We start from the raw sequence: 18,635 nt of genomic DNA on the forward strand, positions 1-18,635 counted from the left end.
GCAAACTACATCGGTATGAGGTATGAGTTGGCTAACGTAGACTGGGAAAATACATTAGAAGGTATGACAATTGATAGCATTTGAAGAATTAATACATAATTTACAACAAACATAGATTCCTTTAAGGCAAAAAACCCCATGGGAAAAGGGGTCCAACCGCGGCTAAGAAGAGATGTTAAAATTAGTATTAGATCAAAGGAAGAGGCTTATAATGTTGCCAAAGAGAATAGTAAGCCTGAGGATTGGGAAGATTTTAGAGTTCAGTAAAGGAGAACCAAGAAATTGATAAAGAAAGGGAAATAGAATATGAGAGTAAACTAGCGAGAGACATAAAAACAAACTTTAAAAGCTTCTATAGGTATGTAAAAAGGAAAAGATTAGCAAAAGTAAATATGGACCCCTTACAGGCTGAGACAGGAGAAATTATAATGGGGAATAAGGAAATGGCAGAGAAATTAAATAAATGCTTCATGTCTGTCTTCACGGAAGAAGACGCAAAAAACTTGCCGGAAATAGTAGAGAACCAGGGGCCTAGCGAGAATGAGAACTGAAAGAAATTAGTATTAGTGAAATAATGGTACTGGAGAAATTAATGGGACTGAAAGCCGATAAATCCCCTGGATCTGATGGCCTACTCCCCAGGGTTTTGAAAGAGGTGGCTATAGAAATAGTGGATGCATTGATTGTCATCTTTCAAAATTCCATAGATTCTAGAATAGTTCCTGCAGATTGGAAGGTAGCAAATGTAACCCCGCTATTTAATAAAGGAGGGAGAGAGAAAACGAAGAACTAAGGACCAGTTAGCTGACATCAGTAGTAGGGAAATAGAATCTATTATTATAGGTAACAGGGCACTTAGAAAATAATAATAAGATTGGGCTGTCAACACAGATTTATGAAAGGGAAATCATGTTTGACAAATCTGTTGGAGTTTTTTGAGGTTGTAGCTAACCGAATAGATAAGTGGGAACCAGTGGATGTGGTGTATTTGGATTTTCAAAAGGAATTCGATAAGTTGCCACACAAAAGGTTATTAAACAAAATTAGGGCTCATGGAATTGGGGGCAATATATTAACATGGATTGAAGACTGGTTAATGGACAGAAAACAGAGAGTAGGAATAAACGGGTCATTTTCGGGTTGGCAAGCTGTAACTAGTGGGATGTCTCAAGGATTGGTGCTTGGGCCCCAGGAATTCACAATCTATATCAATGATTTGGATGAGGGAACCATATGTAATATAATCCAAGTTTGCTGATGATACAAAGCTAGGTGGGTATGTAAGTTGTGAGGAGGATGCATAGAGGCTTCAAGAGGATATAGACAGACTAAGTGAGTGGGCAAGAATGTGGCAAATGGAATATAATGTGGAGAAATGTGAAGTTATCCACTTTGGTAGGAAAAATAGAAAAGCCGAGTATTTTTTAAATGCTGAGAGATTGGGAAATGTTGGTGTTCAGAGGGACCTAGGTGTCCTTGTGCACGAATCACTGAAAGTTAATATGCAGGTACAGCAAGCAATTAAGAAAGCAAATGGTATTTTGTGCTTTATTACAAGAGGATTTGAGTATAAGAGCAAAGACATCTTACTGCAATTATATAGGGCCCTGATGAGACCGCACCTGGAGTATTGTGTACAGTTTTGGTCTCCTTACCCAAGGAAGGATATACTTGCCATAGAGGGAGTTCAACGAAGGTTCGCCAGACTGATTCCTGGGATGGAGGGATTGTCCTTTGAGGAGAGATTGAGTAGATTAGGCCTATATTCTCTAGAGTTTAATGAGAGATGATTGCATTGAAACATACAAAATTCTTACAGGGCTTGACAGGGTAGATGCAGGGAGGATTTTTCCCCTGGCTGGGGAGTCTAGAACCAGGGATCACAGTCTCAGAATAAGGGGTCGGCCATTTAGGATTGAGATGAACAGAAATTTTTTCACTCAGGGTCATGAATCTTTGACATTCCCTACCCCAGAGGGCTGTGGAGTATATTCAAGACAGAGATCGATAGATTTTTGGATATTACGGGAATCAAGGGATATGGGGATAGTGCAGGCAAGTGGAGTTGAGGTAGAAGATCAGCTTTGATCTCATTGAATAGCGGAGCAGGCTCGAGGATCCGAATAGCCTACTGATGCTCCTATTTCTAATGTTCTTATGAAGCATGGCAACACTGTGCATGATGACTTGTCGTTCAATTAAAGAAGTGAAGTTGATCAGGGGAGGGGTCCCCTAGCACCAAAATTATCTCTTACTATGCCAGGCGTCATCAGGTCGTTGAATTTCTTCTGGCACTGGTCAGCTGCATTGGGAGTGAGAGAAGAGATACTCGACTTCTCCTCACATGGCTCAGGCTGCTCCTTTGGTCGATTTTCTTCCGCACAAGCCCAGCAATCTGTCTCTCCTCATCCTCATTTGTTCCATCAGGATCTCCAGGTCAACATCAGAAAGGTTTTGGATTCAGCCCTACGATCTTAGAGGCTCCAGTGAATGGGAGGGGCTGTGCCACCACTAGTGGGTCTGGATGTCATCCTCTCTTCCCGAAACCTCAGATGCCTATCTGAAAGTAGTCTTGAAAAAGTACAGAAGTACCCTGGTAGGAACTCAGTGCGGTTCTACTTGACAGCGAAAGTGGAAGAGAAAACATGTAACTGTTGAGTGCTGACCCTCTGTGAAGCTGCTGCCACTTTAAGTTGCTGCAGATTTTTCATTCCTACAGCAAAAAGTCCCTCCCCACACACAGAAGTCAAAATTCGTTATGGCCATTTTTGAGGCGGTGTCATCACCTGAGTGCTGAATTTAGCACCGGACGTTAAGAGCAGTCACAAAGTCCTAAATTCAGTTTTCACGCCCAAAGGTGAGAGAGCAGTGCTAAAAAGTGGCATTGCACACTCATCCAGCTCAGGAGGCCGACTGAATTTCCCAACCTGAGGCTGCCGTCATGCTAGGGGAAAAAAAGAACTAAAACTTTTCCAATCCGCACACACACCTCCCCACTCTTAAAACTAATGAAAACATGCAGAGATAAATAAAGAGAAAACGTATCTTTCTTTCTGTGCGATTCCGCCTGAGATCCGCTCTTTTACGACCACTTTTTCCTGGTTGTATGGCCGCCTCCTGTTACGGCAGCTGTACAAAGCAAATATCGCGACAGAGGCATCAAAGAAGCATTGTACGCTGGAGGACATCACCACGCGGATAGCGTTAGCCGGTGCAGTGTTGCCTCTTCTCGCCTCTGCCAAAGAGCCAACTGAATTTAGGACGTGGCTTCGACGCCGCTTACCGTCAAAGGTAGGTCTTTGCCGCCCATTAGCCGCCTAGCACCGGTGCTAACGAGCAGCGTTATAAAGCGAATTTCAACCACACAGTACTTTACTCCCGTTTTACACAAGATTTGCACACCTGGGCCACTATACATTATGTAAAGTAGCTGACCCCATGAATTCTGAGGGGTCAGTGGCACAAGTCATCAGTGGATGGAAGTGACATGGTGAATTCCCTTGGCCACGGCCTCTGTAACACCAAGTGACCTGGATGCCAAAATGAACCCAGTATTTGGATCTACTCTGCGGCAGAACTGGGACCACCCGAGAATCCAGGACTGGATTCTGGTCCAGATCCCATTTCAAAATATGGAAACAAGTATTGCTTTTGGCCCCGTTATAAGGAGGGCCAATGAGGCAGCTGTACCATAATCTTGCTGACTGGTAGCACTGACTGAGGCACTAACAGCTGGCCTGCACCACTTTTAGTATCTTACTCCCTTCTGGTGGGCACCCAAGATGCACTCATAGTGGTGGGGGCTACTCAACCCTGGGGCATTACAAGCAAGTCTGTTCCTGTCCTAATCTGTCATCCACACAGACATACTTCCAGAAGGGGTGGCTGGATAGCCATCAGAAGCAGTAATCCTGGCTAATTTGTTTCTTTATAACTGAGAGGTATTGCCACCAATTGGAGTGCCCATTCCATCTGCCCGGCTGTGATCATCTAACGCAGGATCAAACTGGGCATCTGTATGGATTGGCTACTCTTTGGATAAACACAGTGAGCCATTGGAGAAGCCATGCCATCCATTTTGTAAGCTAATGGCATTGAGGTGCATGCCTGGTTTCTCTGCGTCTTTTTGAATGGTCCATATCTCATCCTGATGTAGGTTCTGAGTCAAAGTGAATGTTACTTTATATAGAAAATTGACCTTCTCTTGTTAAGGAACCAAGATAATACAGAGAGCAGGGAAGGACCAGCAAGCAATGGTTCTGACCAGGACGAGAGGTGGGAAATGTAGGTCAGGGTAGGGAAGCGGTAGTAGTCTCACCATCACATATTCTGCCTCCGGTGGAGTTGTGGATGAAAATCAGCGCTCTGTATTTCTAAAACATTAAAATGGCACCAGAACAGTATTTGTTCCACAGAAAGAACTTGTAAGCTAAAATGAGAGCAACTTCTTGCTGTTTTGCATTGCAAAAATGCTATTGATTACAGGTATCCATAATTACAGGTATCCGTAATTTCACACAGCACATCTCTGATTGTTCTCAGTGTTTCTCCTGATGTTCTCAATGAGTCATTCTGTCAATTAGAACATTATAATTTCCATTCAATTACCATACCATCTTGCTGGATTAAATTGAGTATAATTGCAAAGATATGTGCATTTGTTACTCATTCAAGTAGCATAATCTGTTTGAGGACCTGCTGTGATTGTGTTCAGCAGTCAGATTATCAGAACTATCTAATGTTTCTAAGTTTTGAACCAAGCCATGCCTTTGGAGAAGCATTTTCAACATCATCTAAACTTTCAGGTTGACTGTTTCTGATATGCACCATAGTAACCTGCCCATACTTTGTTTCACATGATTGACTGTTTTTGTAAATCTTACTTAACACTCACACATTTTTTTTTAAATATTCGTTCTGGGATTTTGGCATCACTGGCAAGGCCAGCATTAATCCCCATCCCTAATTGCTCTTGAGAAGGTGGTGATGAGCTGCCTTCTTGAACCGCTACAGTCCTTGTGGTGAAGGTACTCCCAAAGTGCTGTTAAGGAGGGCGTTCCAGGATTTTGACCCAGTGACAATGAAGGAACGGCAATATACTTCCAAGTCAGGATGGTGTGTAACTTGTAGGGGAACTTGCAGGTGATGGTGCTCCCATGTGCCTGTTGCCCTTGTCCTTCTAGGTGGTAGAGGTCGCGAGTTTGGGAGGTGCTGCCGAAGAAGCCATGGCAAGTTGCTGCAGTGCATCTTGTAGATGGTACACACTGCAGCCACGGTGCGCCGGTGATGGAGGGAGTGAATGTTGAAGATGGTGGATGGGGTGTCAATCAAGCGGGTTGCTTTGCCCTGGATGGTGTCGAGCTTCTTGAGTGTTGTTGGAGTTGCACTCATCCAGGCAAGTGGAGAATATTCCATCACACTCCTGACTTGTGCCTTGTAGATGATGGAAAGGCTTTGGGGAGTCAGGAGGTGAGATACTCACCGCAGAATACCCTTTTTACCCGATTCTTGCCAATTTACTTCCTTCTTCTGTCAACTAATACAGCAACTTTCATTTAGCTTCACAAAGGGGATAGAACACGGAGCACGATGAGAGGGTAGAGTGAGGAAAGTTTATCGAAAGTGTAGTCAAAGAAGTGGGTTTTGAGGAGACTTTGAAAGTGCTGAGAGATGTAGCAAGGTGGATGGAATTAGGAAAGGAATTTGAGAGCACAGGGGCAACCAGACTCTGAGGGCTAGAACTTCCACTTTTGTGCTTATTGCCCAAAAATGGGTGATATTTCAGGCATGGGCGGTAAAAAAGGGTTTTCAGATCGCCGGCTTCTCGTCCATTTTCACAGCACCTAGTCTCCATTTTTGAAAATGGCCGTTACCGCGAGCGATATGAAATGGGTGTTAGCGTAAATTTTTTTTGACCTTCTGCTGTAAAGTATTGCCGTCCTTAGCAACGGCATGGCAACGCTCGATACCCACGATTCAGGAGGTTAAGGGTCATCATGACATGTGCAGACGAGGAGACAGAGAGAGAGGGAGCTGAGAGGGACTGAAAGCATGTGTGGCTGTGGTGTGTGCTTGTCTGGCAGTTGTGGGAGGCACAGGGGAGATTCACCAGAAGTAAAAAGCCTACTAAGATCCAAGAATATTGATGATTTCAGAATAATGTTCGGTTTAAATGTTTTTTAATTAACAAAACCTTGTAACACATTGGCTCAGATAACTGCACCGTTACACGCTGATGATTCCTTAACATCAAAGGGTATAATTACACTTAACTTCAATCAACTTAAACTTTAACTGTCACCAAAGTGAGGCCCACCATTGATGTATGACCTGCACACCCAGCAGTGTGTCAACCTTGTAAATAATACCAACGTTCTTTCAGGCAAAGCGATCATTGATGAGCTCCTGATGTAAGGCTCTTGCAGCTATCATGCCACCATGGGCCCTTTCATGTGATCTACAGGGGGACGGGGGCATGGCTACAGCATCAGACTGATTGTCTGTGCCGATGTCAGCGTCCGCCTCCTCGACCTCCTCTTCCTCTCTCTGGTGAGGTGGACTGTCAGGCTCATCATGCAATTCTTGTCCCCTCCTGATAGCCAAGTTGTGCAGCATGGAGCATAACACCACGAATAGAGCTACCTGCTCAGGATGGTATTGAAGCTCGCCTCCTGAGTGGTCCAGGCATCTAAAGCGCTACTTTAGCACTGACTCTGGATCAGTTCCTATGGAGTGGAGGGTAGCCAATGTAACCCCACTTTTTAAAAAAGGAGGGAGAGAGAAAACAGGGAATTATAGACCGGTCAGCCTGACCTCAGTAGTGGGTAAAATGATGGAATCAATTATTAAGGATGTCATAGCAGTGCATCTGGAAAATGGTGACATGATAGGTCCAAGTCAGCATGGATTTGTGAAAGGGAAATCATGCTTGACAAACCTTCTGGAATTTTTTGAGGATGTTTCCAGTAAAGTGGACAAAGGAGAACCAGTTGATGTGGTATATTTGGACTTTCAGAAGGCTTTCGACAAGGTCCCACACAAGAGATTAATGTGCAAAGTTAAAGCACATGGGATTGGGGGTAGTGTGCTGACGTGGATTGAGAACTGGTTGTCAGACAGGAAGCAAAGAGTAGGAGTAAACGGGTACTTTTCAGAATGGCAGGCAGTGACTAGTGGAGTGCCGCAAGGTTCTGTGCTGGGGCCCCAGCTGTTTACATTGTACATTAATGATTTAGACGAGGGGATTAAATGCAGTATCTCCAAATTTGCGGATGATACTAAGTTGGGTGGCAGTGTGAGCTGCGAGGAGGATGCTATTAGGCTGCAGAGTGACTTGGATAGGTTAGGTGAGTGGGCAAATGCATGGCAGATGAAGTATAATGTGGATAAATGTGAGGTTATCCACTTTGGTGGTAAAAACAGAGAGACAGACTATTATCTGAATGGTGACAGATTAGGAAAAGGGAAGGTGCAACGAGACCTGGGTGTCATGGTACATCAGTCATTGAAGGTTGGCATGCAGGTACAGCAGGCGGTTAAGAAAGCAAATGGCATGTTGGCCTTCATAGCGAGGGGATTTGAATACAGGGGCAGGGAGGTGTTGCTACAGTTGTACAGGGCCTTGGTGAGGCCACACCTGGAGTATTGTGTACAGTTTTGGTCTCCTAACTTGAGGAAGGACATTCTTGCTATTGAGGGAGTGCAGCGAAGGTTCACCAGACTGATTCCCGGGATGGCGGGACTGACCTATCAAGAAAGATTGGATAAATTGGGCTTGTATTCACTGGAGTTCAGAAGAATGAGAGGGGACCTCATAGAAACGTTTAAAATTCTGACGGGTTTAGACAGGTTAGATGCAGAAAGAATGTTCCCAATGTTGGGGAAGTCCAGAACCAGGGGTCACAGTCTGAGGATAAGGGGTAAGCCATTTAGGACCGAGATGAGGAGAAACTTCTTCACCCAGAGAGTGGTGAACCTGTGGAATTCTCTACCACAGAAAGTAGTTGAGGCCAATTCACTAAATATATTCAAAAGGGAGTTAGATGAAGTCCTTACTACTCGGGGGATCAAGGGTTATGGCGAGAAAGCAGGAAGGGGGTACTGAAGTTTCATGTTCAGCCATGAACTCATTGAATGGCGGTGCAGGCTAGAAGGGCTGAATGGCCTGCTCCTGCACCTATTTTCTATGTTTCTATGTTTCTATGTTTCTACTCCAATAGTTTTCTCCACGATATTGCGAGTTGCTCTGTGGCTCTCGTTGTATCGCCTCTCGGCTTCGGTGCGGGTGTCACGCAGGGGGGTCATTAGCCAGGCGGCGAGGCCATATCCTTTGTCACCAAGAATCCAGTATTGACCTTGTGGCTCATTGTTAAATAAGTCAGATACAGCGCTCTCATGCAGGATGTGAGCATCATGGATGCTGCCTGTAAATTTAGCATTCACTGTCATTATAATTTGCTGGTGGTCGACAACCAGCTGGACATTCAGTGAGTGGAATCCCTTGTGGTTCCTGAAAACCTCTGCATCCTGAAAAGGTGCCCGCATCGCGATGTGCATACAATCTATTGCTCCCTGCACCTTGGGGAAGTTTGCAATTCTGGAGAATCCTAGAGCCCTATCACTCTGTGCCTCCCTGGTCATAGGGAAGCTGATCAAGTCCCTCCTGTGTGCGTACAGAGCTTCAGTGACCTGTCTAATGCAGCAGTGTGTGACATGCTGAGAAAGTCTGCAAATGTCTCCAGCTGTGGCCTGAAAAGAACCCGAGGCGTAGAACGACAGTGCCACAGTGACTTTGACCTCGACGGACAGTGTGGTACTGATGGTGCTGGCAGGCTGCAAATCTGCTCTTATCAGCTGGCATACCTCAGTGATAACCTTTTTGTGGAAGCGCAGTCTCCGAAGGCAAGTGGTGTCGGGCAAGTCGAGGTAAGAATGATTCTCCTTGTACTTGCGGGGGTGTAACGTCTGGTCCTCCTCATCAGTCTGTCACATCTTACATTGGGCACATAATGCAGTGGAGCGTTCCTTCAGCGATCTCGTGTCTGCTGCATGTAATTGGTCACCAAGAGAGGATGAGAAAGGACAGGCCCCATTGCAGTAGCTCTCTGCTTTCCACCGATTGGTCACAAACAAGGAATAGCCAACGAAGACACCTATTCAATTCCAATTGGTCACTGTATGGTCAAAATGTTTGTAGAGATGTTCACATCAAGTCCAACGACCTGCAGAGTACATCCGAACTCCGCCGAGGTTGAAACACAGCAGCCTTTTGAATGAAGCGACCTGTGATTTAAAAAATGGCAATCACACCGCTGGCTTTAGTTCAGAACAGTTTCACTTTTTCTGGGTGTTTTTTTGGGCAAGCAATATTGTGGGCGATATGTGTGCAAGGTGGTGAAAGTGTCGCTGGGCGATCTCCTGGGTGTTAGTTTCGCCAAATGTGCTCTTTACGACAAAATTAAATGGGCAAGCGGTATTATTGAATCTCGGCATTAAATCAGTGCGGAAAGTAATGCTGGGCGATATTATGGCCATTGATTTCACTCATTCTGATGATTCCGCCCCAAAAAAGTAGGCGGGCGGTAATATTTTTTCCCAGCGTTAAGCACATAGGGAAGGTAACATTCGGAGATAAGTTTCCTAAAAATGTCCGTCAATTTCCATTTTGTGCCAAAATGGGCGATATATGGGAGTTATATGTCATTTCTGCGGTAAAATAGGCGTTAAGTGGGCGTTAAGCACGCAAAGAAAGTGGAGGTTCTAGCCTTGAATTTTTTTCATTCCGCGTTAGAATGTGAGCGTCGCTGGCAAGGCCGACAGCTCTTACCTGTCCCTAGTTGCCTGAGAAGGCGATGGTGAGTCTTCTTCTTAAACCGCTGCAATAGCGGTTTGATATAACTGAATGGGTTGCTGGGCCATTTCAGAGGGCAGTTAAGAGTCAACCATATTGGTTTGGGACTGGAGTAAAGTATAGGCCAGACCAGGTAAAAATGGCAGATTTCTTTCCCTAAAAGACATTCGCGAACCAGTTGTTTTTTTGATGATTACTCCTGTAGTATGGTTCCATGGGTTACAAGTCCATCACCCGACTAGCCATTCTTCTTTTGTGGGCCTAGACAATAAATGTTAGCAACCTATCCCATAATGAGGGACATCAAAGTCAGCCTGATCCTGTCCTCGCTTGATATCTACGCATGCACACTTTCCAGAAAGGTTATTAGGTAGCAAGCAGATTGCTACTTTTCCCCTCCCCAATCCAGGGGGTGCTGAGACCAATTGTTGCACCCCAACTGCTACCCGGATGAAGGGTAATGTGGGCTTCGATTTTAAAGTAATCAATCCTCTCTGAGATTGAATATCTATGCCTCCTGGTGGCGTGGCGAGGAAAATCGCCCTAACTGTCGGCCTCCCTTCTGGTCTTATATCCTGAAGAAGGACCATTCGATGTGCACTTGAGACTTTCCGTGACTGGTTGGCACTGCAGAACGTTAACTATATTATCGATCATGACAGTGGGATTGTGATTTTGTTTGATTTTGCTCTTCTTTTGGTTTGATTACCTATGCCGTAGAACCTTTTGGGCCCTTTGGAAAGCCAATTGTAAAATTCATGCCAGCTCTCAGCTGGTATGGCTTCTGCTGGGCATACAGAGAGCATGGTGGGGTACAATTCTCAGGGTAGTACAGGAATGGCCCCAGAAACATGCTCAAAACTGTCCTCTAAGGTGGGGTGGTGTAAGACTCGCCAGCACACCTCCCATCAGAATTTGGACTGTTCTAAAGACAGGAAGGAATCCCGGCACATCCGGGCTCTACCCTCCCCCGCCCCATAGGCAATGCATCCAGCTTTTCCCCTCTGGAGTTTCATGGCCTTAATGTTCTTGGTGACCACCACCTTCTGCGTAATTTGCCCCATGTTTGTCAATCAGATATTCTGATAGTCATGTTTCATCTCTTCCTTAAAAAAAGGAAACAAAAATGTTGTCTTAGTTGCTCATATTTCAGCGCTGCGAGCGTGCATTACACACCGCACTTTACATGTTTAATATTTATGTTGAGTCAAGTAATACATCTCTTATTTGCTTTTGTCTGTCACTACATTGTTCGCAGTTCCTACAATATACACAATTGAGCACTTACAGTCATTAATAGAAAACGTCAATAAGAAGGTGTTGAACATGAGTATATAATGCACATCAGGATTTAGTCTGACAGACTAATCCTTTAATGCAATCTGTACTTTTATTGGTAATGCTCACTTTCTCATTCACTATTTCAAAAATAGTCATGCCTTCACAGCAGGAGCTCTGCAATCACAGCTCAACTTAATCTAAAAGAGTTTATGCAATAAATATATCTTATTTGCAAAGGTACAAGATGCCGTGTGTGATGGGCTATTTGGAGTTTATCCTCTTGGTCCTCAATTGGCAATAACGATGGGACGCAAGTGACATCTCCTTCCCATTTTCATTTTTAAATGGATTAACACTTTTTTTCACCTTTGGTTTACTGCGAATATAGTTACATTCCTAGAAGATCTCTCATGGCATTGCTCACAGTGATCCAGAGGTTTTGCTATTGCAAGAGAGGAAGGCTAAGGTGTGGAACAGCTAGAGTGATGCACATCTTTAGTGAAAGACTTTGGAAAGAGCATTGTAAGAAATCTCCATATAGGCAGTGAAGTAAGTGTTTTCTGATTGGTTTGTGGAAAATAAATTGAATATGTGGGGTTGATTTTCATCTCCGTTACTCCCCATGTGCATTGGTTCATGGCGTACAATGGAGCAAGGAAATTTGGCAAAGATCTGTTCTGTCGGATCTTCATCAAGTTTCCTTCCAAGTAGATTCCCAGATGGAAAAAAAATCAGGAATAGGAAACACCTGGCCCAAACAGATGGGAGCATCATATGATATTATAATTAGAGGAGGGTAATGTAATTTCACAGCTGCCCGCTATTTTACTTCCCTAAGGCATGTAGAATACCAAGCACAATCCACACCCACATTGACAGGTCCCAGGGTTGCTAGGAGATGCCTCCCCACCACTGAAAGTGTCCACTTTTAAGATGGGCAGCGATAACTGTTATGTATGCAACACCTTGTAACCAGCATTCTACCGCCACCAGAGGGCGCATCTGCTGGAGTCCCAAGGGATCCCAACATCCCTTGGGAGCATTGCATATAAGCAGGCGTCCGAATAAAGAGACTAAGGTCACACTTGCTCAAGTCTACAATACTCAGCCACACTGCTATATTTGAGACATAACAACTGGCGACGAGTAATTGATAATGAACCATCACGCAAAAATACAGAGAATTGTTGGTATCCTGGAGAAATTCTCAGAAGGTGACAATTGGGAAGCCTTCGTGGAGTGATTCGACCAATACTTCGTCACCAACGAACTGGAAGGGAATGAGAACACTGCCAAACGAAGGGCGATCATCCTCAACCGCCTGTGGGGCAACAACCTACGGCCTCTTGAAGAATCTTCTTGCTCCGGTGAAACCAACAATCAAATCCTATGAAGAACTGTGTACGCTGGTCCAGGAGCACCTAAATCCGATGGAGAGCGTTCTGATGGCAAGGTATCAATTTTGTACATGGCAACGGTCTGAAGGCCAGGAAGTGGCGAGCTACATTGTCGAACTAAGGCGCCTTGCAAGACATTGCGAATTCGGTGGATTCCTGGAGCAAATACTAAGAGATTTTTTCATGCTTGGTATTGGCCATGAGGTTATCTTTCGCAAACTATTTATGTCCACCAGCGATAACACCAAACAAATTTCACAGCATAAAGATGCATCGGCAAGTACTGTACACAAAGTAACGTTGTTTTCAGGCAGGAATTCATATGGCAAAACCTGCAGCTGCATGACCTCAGAGTCCGCCATCAAATGTGAATGCGAGGCAATTAACACCTTGTTGGCGCTGCAGAGGTGATCATCGAGCCCATCAATGGCGCTTCAAACACTGTGCGTGCAAAGGCTGTGGAACAATGGGACACCTCCAGCGAATGTGCAGACGAACTACAAACCCTGCAAACATTGCAGAGGAAGACTGATCCATGCCGGATCAAACTGAACTAGAGACTCGAACCGAGGAGGCTGAAGTGTACGGGGTACACACCTTCGCCACGAAATGTCCACCGATCATGTTAAAAGTTGAACTGAACGGAATTCCAGTATCCATGGAATTGGACACGGGTGTGAGTCAGTCCATCATGAGCAAAAAAGGCCTTCGAGAGACTGTGCTGCAACAAAGCACAAAGGCCCAAGCTGAGCCTTATTCATAGCAAGCTGAGAACTTACACTAAAGAGCTGATCCCTGTAATTGGCAGTGCAGCAGTAAAAGCCTCCTATGATGGAGCGGTGCACGAACGACCACTATGGACTGTACCAGGAGATGGCCCCACACTGTTCGGCAAAAGCTGGCTGGGAAAAATCTGCTGGAACTGGGACGACATCTGAGCGCTTTTGTCCATCGACAACGCTTCATGTGCCCAGGTTTTGAGCAAGTTCCCATCATTGTTTGAGCCAGGCATCGGAAAATTCTCTGGGGCGAAGGTGCAGATCCACTTGGTTCCCGGTACATGACCTATCCACCACAAGGCACGTGCGGTGCCACACATGATGCGAGAGAAAGTGGAGACTGAGCTGAACAGGTTGCAATGAGAGGGCATCATCGCGCCGGTTGAGTTCAACGAGTGGGCCAGTCCGATTGTTCCGGTTCTCAAGGCAATGGCACGGTCAGAATTTGTGGGGACTATAAAGTGACGATTAACCGTTTTTCGCTGCAGGACCAGTCCCCATTACCCAAGGCAGACGACCTATTTGCGACGCTGGCAAGAGGGAAGGCATTCATCAAGTTGGACCTGACCTCGGCCTCCATGACAGGAGCTGGCAGAATCTTCGAAAGGCCTCACCTGCATCAACATGCACAAAGGTCTGTTCATCTACAATAGATGCCCGTTTGGGATTCGATTGGCCGCGGCTATTTTTCAAAGGAACATGGAAAGTCTGCTAAAGTCGGTTCCGCGCACCGTGGTTTTCCAGGACGATAAATTGATCACAGGTCGGGACACCATCGAACACTTGCAGAAGCTGGAAGAGGTTCTAAGTTGGCTAGATCGTGTGGGACTCAGGTTGAAACGCTCGAAATGTGTTTTACTGGCGCCAGAGGTCGAGTTCTTAGAGAGAAGAATTGCGGCAGACAGCATCAGACCCACCGACGCCACGGTGGAGGCCATCAAGAATGCTCCGAGACCACAGAACATGACAGAGCTGCGGTCGTTCCTGAGACTGCTCAATTATTTTGGTAATGTCCTACCCCGGTTAAGCACCTTGCTAGAACCTCTACATATGTTGCTACGCAAGGGAGATGACTGGGTATGGGGGAAATCACAAGGGACTGCTTTTGAGAATGCCAGAAAACTGTTATGTTCCAACAAACTGCTTGTTCTGTATGACCCATGTAAACGTTTAGTGCTAGCTTGCGATGCATTTTCGTACAGGGTCGGTTGTGTGTTACAACAAGCAAACGAATCGGGAACATTGCAACCAATCGCTTATGCGTTCAGGAGTTTGTCCAAGACCGAAAGGGCCTACAGCATGAATGAAAAAGAAGCTCTGGCATGCATTTCTGGGGTGAAAAAAATGCACCAGTATCTGTTTGGGCTTAAGTTCGAGTTAGAAACTGACCATAAGCCGCTCATATCGCTATTGTCAGAGAGCAAAGGTATTAATACCAATGCCTCTGCTCACATCCAAAGATGGGTGCTCACGCTGTTTGCATATAACTATGTAATTCGCCACAGACCAGACACAGATAACTGCGCTGATGCTCTCAGTTGGCTACCATTGCCCACCACCAGGGTGGAAATGGCACAGCCTGCAGACTTGCTCTTGGTGATGGATGCATTTGAAAACGAAAAGTCACCCGTTATGGCTCGCCAGATCAGGAAATGGACCAGCCAGGATCCTTTATTGTCCCTTGTAAAAAACTGTGTCCTCCATGGGAGCTGGTCCAGCGTCCCAGCGGAGATGCATGAAGAGATCAAGCCGTTCCAGCGGCGCAAAGATGAAATGTCTTTTGTGGGGTAATCGTGTGGTTTTGCCTAAGAAAGTCAGGGAAATGTTTATACGCGACCTACACAGTACCCACCCAGGCATAGTAATAATGAAAGCTACAATCAGATCCCATGTGTGGTGGCCCGGCATCGAGTCAGATTTGGAGTCTTGCGTGCGCCAATGCAACACTTGCTCTCAACTGAGCAATTCACCCAGGGAGGCACTGCTATGTTTGTGGTCATGGCCCTCCAAATCGTGATCTAGGATCCATGTTGACTTCGCTGACTCATTTCTAGGCAAAATGTTTTTGGTTGTTGTGGATGCTTATTCAAAATGGATTGAGTGTGTAATAATGTCTGTAAGCACGTCTACTGCCATATGCCACCATTGAAAGCCTACGAGCCATGTTTGCCACGCATGACCTGCCTGATGTCCTTGTCAGCGACAATGGCCGTACTTCACTAGCGCTGAATTCAAGGAATTCATGACCCGCAATGGGATCAAGCACGCCACATCTGCCCCGTTCAAGCCCGCATCTAATGGCCAGGCAGAACGGGCAGTCCAAACCATCAAGCAAAGCTTGAAACGTGTGTCTGAAGGCTCCCTACAGACTCGCCTGTCCCGAGTTCTGCTCAACTACCGCACAAAACCCCACTCGCTCACCGGGGTTTCTCCTGCTGAACTGCTCATGAAAAGAGCACTCAAAACAAGGCTCTCTCTCTAGTCCACCCTGATCTCCATGATCATGTCGAGCGCAGGCGGCATCAACAAAGCATGTACCATGATCACGCAAATTTGTCACGCGATATTGAAGTCAATGACCCTATATTTGAACTCAACTATGGACATGGTCCCAAATGGCTTGCTGGCATTGTCGTAGCCAAAGAAGGGAGTAGGGTGTTTGAGGTCAAACTTGCAAATGGACTAACTTGCAGAAAGCATTTGGACCAAACCAAACTGCGATTCACAGCTAGCCACGAGCAGCCTGAAGAGGACAACCACCAACTTCGCCCTCCAATACACACACAAGTGGCAACCGACATCACGGTTGACCATGAAGCTGAACTCATCATACCCAGCATCCCAGCAAGGCCAATACGCAGCAGCGCAGCAAAGGCCCAACTAACTCACCTGCACCTGTGTTTATACCGAGACGATCGATTAGGGAGCGAAAAGCCCCAGATCGTCTCATCCTGTAAATAAGTGTACTATTGACTTTGGTAGGGAGTGATGTTATGTATGCAACACCTTGTAACCAGCATTCTACCGTCACCAGAGGGCACATCTGCTGGAGTCCCAAGGGATCCCAGCACTACATATAAACAGGCCTCCCATTCTGTGCCGGCACTCTGGAGTCAGAATAAAGAGACTAAGGTCACACTTACTCAAGTCTACAGTACTCAGTCACATTGCTTTATTTGAGGCATAACAATAACCATTTGCATTAATGTCAATTTTAAAGTTGACGGTTATAGCATCTTAAGTGCACTGTTTATTTTGGTCAGAAACAACTGTGTTTACTCTCTAGTTTGCAGACTTCACTTCACTTAGGCTTCCATTTCTTCTACAATTTAAAATTCAGATTTAGTATCACAGAAAACTGTTCCAAGGCCACATCCACAACACAGAAGATTGTAGAGGAAGTGAATTACAAAATCCAACTCCATTGAGTGGTGATATTGGAAATGGTGGTGAAGTTCAGCAGTTTGTTAGTACCCGAACCCTCAATAAACCCACTGCTCCCTGCTGCCCAGTCAGAAGAGTGTGTTATGTGAAATTTGTTTTGAATCTCAGCTGGTGTGGTTTTGTTTATTTTTTTCCCATTGACGCTAAGCAATGATGCAACTGACTGGGGATTTGACAGAAATTTGGTTAGTGAGGTAAAATATTGCTAGCTTTAGTGGAATATTATTTTTTTCATATGTGAGTTAAAACAAATCTTTTTGCATAGACAAATTCTACTCAGCAGTCACTCAAGGGCAACTAACTTGAATGATTTTTAATTTTATTAACGCTACAGAGTTAAACTGGCTATCGCATAAAGCGGGCAAATTGTGTTTGCTCGAACACGCCCACTATAAGCAGTGGACTATACATATGGAAGTTCATTCAAAGGGCATTCAGTGAATAGTGTTTTTCTGGGAGGGGGGGAGGAGATTTTGCTGTCACAGATTCTATAATCCATTGTAGCAATTGCCTTGCTCCCTATTTTTTCGTACAGCTCTATTAGTTCCACTGGTGGGCAGCCCAATATTTCTGAGCTATTTGCAGGAAGAGGATGAGCAGGATGCTAGGCAGGGCAGGTTGCCTTAGGGGTGTTCAGTACCCACCCGCCGGTACCCTCAAATATGCAAACCATGTGCATAAAGCTTGGTTTGGCAGAGGATTAATGTAGTCATGTATTCCCAAAGGAGGTCATGGCAACAGATCCAATAGCACAAATAAAATGGGGTAGAAATTTGGGCGCTCATTCTCTGTGCCTGAATAGTGAGACCTAAGGCACCCCTGATACTGGGCCCGAGCTCTCACTGCAACAGTGCTGGTGTGGCACAATCGGCCAGCCAGCGAAGAGGAAACCAAGACGGGACTGCTGTTTTCCCTCAGGTGGGGAAAACTGGGGATCAGGAGATAGGAGGCCAAGGGGGAGGATCAGAGGTGGTGGCTCCAGTGATAGGAGACCGGAGGGGAGAAGATCGAAGGCCGGAGGCCACATCAGAGGTCAGGGATCAAGCGATCGTAGGCCGGAGAAGAACGGCGGCTGGGGGATTGTAGAAAGGAAGTTGGGGGGCAGGATCGGAAGCCAGGGGGAGGATCAGAGGGCGGGCGATTTGGGTGAGAGAAGGCTGGAGGGGAGGATCAGAGGTGGGCGTGGGGGTGGGGAGGGGGTGTTGGATTGGAGGCCAGGTGTCATGCTAGAAGGCCGGACGGGAGGATGGGTTGCCGAGGGGTGGGAAATAGGGGGCCGAGAGTAGGTTTGGAAGCAGGGTCAGGGGGAGTGATGGCGATCAGGGTTGGGAGGGAGAGTGGCGGCGGTCCATGTTCTTTAAATGTGGGGTCGGGAGGAGCACTCTTGCTCACTCCGGCTCCACATTCAGATACATTCATTTCAAAAACTTACCCTTTTGGTGGCAGGCAGACCCAAGTTGTGGTTTTACTGAGTGCAGCCAGCGCTGGCACCAGCTACCTCAGCGCAAACCAGTGTGGCAGTGAAGTTTCAAACATGTGTTAGGCCCATATTTGCTTACACATGCTGTCATGTATGTACATGCTGCTTGTAGCCACCAGATGGTATCATTGTTGGAGGCCACTGAGCAGCAGGCACATGGTGCAACTCTGGTATAAAAGGCCAGCCATTTTGTGAGTCAGGCACTTTGGGCCTAAATAAAGCAGAGTCAAGGTTGTGCCTTGCTTAGTTAAACAGTACTCAGTTTGAAACTTTATTGCATACATAACATTTGGCGATGAGAATACAAGAACCTTTGTTTGCAAAATGAGCACGATTGGACTTTTAGAGCGATTCGTGGAGGGAGAAGATTGGGCAGACTTTGTGAGCCATTTGAACCAGTACTT

This window comes from Pristiophorus japonicus, chromosome 2 (assembly GCF_044704955.1).
Source record: "Pristiophorus japonicus isolate sPriJap1 chromosome 2, sPriJap1.hap1, whole genome shotgun sequence".
NCBI classification, from domain to species: domain Eukaryota; kingdom Metazoa; phylum Chordata; class Chondrichthyes; family Pristiophoridae; genus Pristiophorus; species Pristiophorus japonicus.